The following is a 5,092-nucleotide window of genomic DNA, read 5'->3' as shown; positions in this document are numbered from 1 at the left end:
TTTCGATCCACAGGCAACCCTACTTCTGCTTGCAACATTTTCTTATTCAGAGTTTTTGCCTCCCTCACCTGAAAGTGTTCTTCGATGAGAAATTTACAATGAGATGATGAGGCTGCATTGACATCTTAGGAAGATCTCACAGTTGTTGCATCATAATTGACACTCATATATCTGTCTGTTGCTGGATTCCATTCTTGAACATCCATCCCATTCACAAGCCCGATGATGCCAGTCTTGCGAAGAATGTAATCCAATCCAACACCTTTTTCTGGACCTAAAAGAAGCACTAGCATAATATGGGCTCACGGTTAAGATGCAGTCTGATTCTAATATTCCTGCCTTCATCCAATTAATTTTTCTTCCTTTCACAGGTTTATCATAATTGAGAAAACAAGGATGAAGAATTTATGCACTTGAATCTCAAGAAAAAATTGTACTTATGCCAATTTTTCTACAAGACAACTTATGAGTCCATACCCATCAATAAAATTGAAGGAAGATATGAAATGATCTGGGAGATCAAGAAGCTCAAAATCCAAAAAGGCAAATCGGCCCTAGTAAGCAATATTGTGGATGAAGAAAACCACCTAAAAATAATGTCAAACCAATGCTCAGCCTAGTTGTTTGATATCTGTACTGATAACTAAGAACAAGATAATATTCAGACTACAAAGAAAGCTCACCTTGGCACTCATGTAAATGTCATTTGGTTTATACATACTCTTCAAGTAACAAGGAAGAAGAGCAGTGTGCCAATCATTAGCAATAAATGCAACATCTTTCCCTGCACAAAAAATCCGCAAACTGATGCCAAGAGAAAAGACTTGAATATAAGTTTGACATTGTTAACTTGTGAGAAGTAGCAATTAAACTACATACCATATAATCTAGAGAAATATTTACTATCACGGAGATTCAGAACTCTTGGAGCTTCCAAAGCCACCTGAAAGCAACAATTACAATTATTTTTTTCTTGAGCTAAAACAAATACACATTATTACTTCCAAAAGTTGTAGGGAAAATTTTTGCAAAATCTTAGTACATGGTGAAATTGGAAAGCACTAGGGCATACTTTTATAAGATTTTACTGTAACATTATGAAATGATCCAGAGCAGTCATGACAAGAGAATTTTCACATTTTGTCTCAAATATACAGTTGCTAAGGAAAAGTGAAGCATAGCATGGAAAGGAACGATGAAACTCTAAAATCTTCTACAAACTAAGCCACTTGTAAATCACAAGGTTTAACAAATTGCTGAAGACTGGAAAGTGTTGTCATACCTTTTCTATCAAAGAGTTCAAAGTTAAGGCCCAACAAACTTAGCAGCAAGTGAAGAATTATGGTTGGTGCAAGCAGCTCTGCATAGCAAGAGTAACACAACACAGAGCAGCACCTTATGTTCTGAATACCAAGAGAGGCAACTTATTTGCCATTCCCAATATTCATGATATGCAAACTCAAATTTGTTTTATGTGCTAGAGATCAGCGAGTAATATGCATGCACAGATAAATGTAAAACTTTAGTCTCATTTTTTAACAAAGATGCCATAGAAAAATATTGTTTAACAAGAGTTTATTTTAATTCATTAGCAATACAATCCACACACAAGTATTTGTTTCTTAAAGAAGAGTAACATTCAAGAGATCAATAGTAAAACTTTTATATTAACTAGGAGAGGGAAATTGCTAACCAAGCACAAAAGATAGAAGCATAGCTGGTTGTCTTCATAATCTGTTCCAGCATTAGGACCATATAGTTTTCCTCCAATTTTTCCCGATGCCTAAGGGATTATGATTAAAAAAAGGCATCTTGAATTCCTTTGACAAGCCCAACACCGTCATCGCCTTCCTCCGCCACCGCACTGACCTCTCCCCACCCCAGCTCTACGCCTTCGTCCGCCACCGCCCCACTATCCTCGCTACTAACGTCCGCACCAACCTCCTTCTCAGGCTCAAGCTCCTTGAGTGCCTCCTACCCTCCCTCGGTCCCACCAAGGACCTCACCTACCTCACCATCACCTCTGCCTTTAGCTACAGCACCACCTACCTCGCCCCCATCATCAACCTCCTTCGCTCCCTCCTGCCCCCATTCGATCCCTGCGCCACCATCACCACTCTCCATTGCGGCTCCTAGCTCCTCACCATCAAATCCGACAAGGTCCTCTCCCAAAATGTCGGCCTCCTTCACCACCATGGCCTCGACCCCTTCACCATCATCAAAAAAGTCCCTAACCTCCTCATCCTCAAGCCTGACATTCTCGATGCCTCGTTCACCACCATGGAGGAGGATCTTGGCATTGCCAACTCCTCTAATTGCTACTTGGATGCCATCAACTTGGCGGCCTCCATGCCTAAAGAGGACTTGCTAAAGAAGATGGAAATGCTTGCTGATTATGGATTCAATGAGAGGAGAAGCTCACCTTGATCTAGGAGAGAGGGGGTGTTGGAGAACGATGCAGAAGGTTGGGGCAGGTGCGCGTGGCAGAGGGCGGCATAGAAAAAAGCCGCGGGCATCGGGATGGTGGGGGGGTGCATTGGGGAGCCCAAGGTGGAGGAGCCGTGGGTGCCTAGGATGGGTAAGGGGGTTTGGGGGGAACCACGGGCGAGCATCGGTTGGGGGTGCGGAGGGTGGGGAAGAATGCCTGGGAAGGGGGAGGAGGTGGTGCAGCATGGGTAGGGAGGTCGGGGTTGGGGGTGGTAGATGTTGGTGGGATGGGTAACAAGCATCGATTGGGGGAGGGGTGGGGCGTGGGTGAAGACCACCGGGGAGTGGGTGGGATGGGAGGCGGTGGGGCAGAAGTACCAATTGGGTGTGGAGGGCACGGTGTAGGGCAAGACTGTCGAAGAGGAAGAGAGGGGGGGTGGGGGGTGTGGGGCTCGAGGTGGGACGGATGGAGAGGAGAAAAAATAAAATACCTAAGGTGGGGCAGGCGGTAATGTTATTATTTTACTTAATCAAGGAAGATGGAGCTGGTGCATTTTTTTTTCTTTTTTTTGTTTTGGCGCTCCTCTGTTGGCGTTAGTCACTTTCTATCAATACTTAATATATTTTTTAGCAGATTTGAGTTATCCATATTTATTTATTAGTAGATTTAATTTATTCATATTTAATCATTGAAAAAAAAGTTAAAAATTAATTATAGTATTTCTACATTTGACAAATGTGGGTATATACAATCTTTTTTTTCAGAATTTGATCTTTTACGTGACTAAAAAGCATGGTTGTATGTGACTTTTCTTGTAGTGAGGGGTGGGGTACTACATATTTGGTATCAGAGCCTAGGTTTATGATTATTTGGGATTATGATTTAAGTGGCATGAGAACTTGGGTTATAATTAGTTGAGATTGTGGTTAAAGTAATATTAAAAAGTAGTGGTTCAATTATAAGTATTTCTTTAAAATCTAGAAGATGATATATCTTGAGCATAACTAGGATGATTATCAAAAATTAAGATATAATCTCTTGTGATACTATGAATTGTTGTGCATATCTTTGAGATAAATAAGATTATAAGTTTTTCTACAAAGATTGAGATATAATGATCTAAATTATGGTAAGTTGTGTTAGACAGACAAGGCTTACTAGTAGCTTGTGATCCCGGGCATAAGATGCTAGTGGACCTCTACTTGGCTGTCATACTGTTGCTTAATCTAGGGAAAGAATATTTTGGCTAATGAGCATAAGTTAAATAAATATATCTAAATTGTTGATAGTTTTGTGATAAGTGAAATATGTGAATTTTTATATTTCTTATTTATACTGAATGTTGTTACCAATTGATAGAAATTGGGATAGTGCTCCTATGTGGATGATGGTTGGTATGATTTATATTGATAAATAGAGAACTAGATGGCAACTATTAAGGATTACATTATGTTGAAAGTGTTTGTAAGGTTATTGTTGGGTATAAAAATACCCACAGCCAAAGCCCTCAGCGGCATCAACTACAGCACAGCTCCGCCCGGACTCCTACGGGAGCCGGGCTCCGCCGCCGACATCAACTACAGCACAGCTCCGCCCGGACTCCTACGGGAGCCGGGCTCCGCCTCCGACATCAACTACAGAACAGTTCTGCCCAGACTCCTACGGGAGCCGGGCTCCGCCTCCGACATCAACTACAGAACAGCTCCGCCCGGACTCCTACGGGAGCCGGGCTCCGCCTCCGACATCAACAACAGAACAGCTCCGCCCGGACTCCTACGGGAGCCGGGCTCCGCCGCCGACATCAACTACAGCACAGCTCCGCCCGGACTCCTACGGGAGCCGGGCTCCGCCGCCGACATCAACTACAGCACAGCTCCGCCCGGACTCCTGCGGGAGCCGGGCTCCGCTCTCGGTATCAACTGCTGGTAAGCTCCGTCCGGACTCCTACGGGAGCCGGACTTCACCTTTAACTTTGATTGCAGAGGACTCCGCCCGGACTCCTACGGGAGCCGGGCTCCGCTCTCGGTATCAACTGCTGGTAAGCTCCGTCCGGACTCCTACGGGAGCCGGACTCCGCCAACGACTTCAACAGCAGGTAGACTCCGTCCGGACTCCTACGGGAGCCGGGCTCCACCAACGACTTCAACAGCAGGTAGACTCCATCTGGACTCCTACGGGAGCCGAACTCTGCCAACGACTTCAACAGCAGGTAGACTCCGCCCGGACTCCTACGGGAGCCAGACTTCGTCAACAACTTTAATTGCAGGAAGACTTCATCCGGGCTCCTACTAGAGCCGAACTCCATCCTCAACTTCGACGGTTACAGACAGACTACGTCCGGACTCCATCCGGACCCCTACGGGACCCGGGCTCCACCCATGACCCCAATCGCAAGGAGGACTCCGCCCGGATCCCTACGGGGGCCGAACTCCAACCGCTGCCGAGCTTCAGCCAGCAGATCGGCACTCCCAGGCCACAATCACGGCCACGATCCTGCTCCACTTCCTGCGACGGACTCCGCGCAGCTCCATTATTCTCTGACAGGCTGTATCAACGGTCATGATTCTGCTCCACTCATTGCGGCAGACCCTACGCGACTCCATTATTCTCTGACAGGCTGTATCAACGGCCATGATTCTGCTCCACTCCCTGCGGCGGGCACCG

General features: G+C 45.5%; 1 pseudogene; it reads right to left on the bottom strand.

Annotated features, from left to right (window-relative positions):
- Positions 1–2,729, bottom strand: part of LOC105034914 (granule-bound starch synthase 1b, chloroplastic/amyloplastic-like) — a 4,127-nt pseudogene extending 1,398 nt beyond the window's left edge.
- Positions 2,730–5,092: the final 2,363 nt, after the last annotated feature.

This window comes from Elaeis guineensis, chromosome 6 (genome assembly GCF_000442705.2).
Source record: "Elaeis guineensis isolate ETL-2024a chromosome 6, EG11, whole genome shotgun sequence".
NCBI classification, from domain to species: domain Eukaryota; kingdom Viridiplantae; phylum Streptophyta; class Magnoliopsida; order Arecales; family Arecaceae; genus Elaeis; species Elaeis guineensis.
The sequence above is the reverse complement of the archived record's forward strand: the minus strand, read 5'-3'. Positions and strand labels throughout refer to the sequence as shown.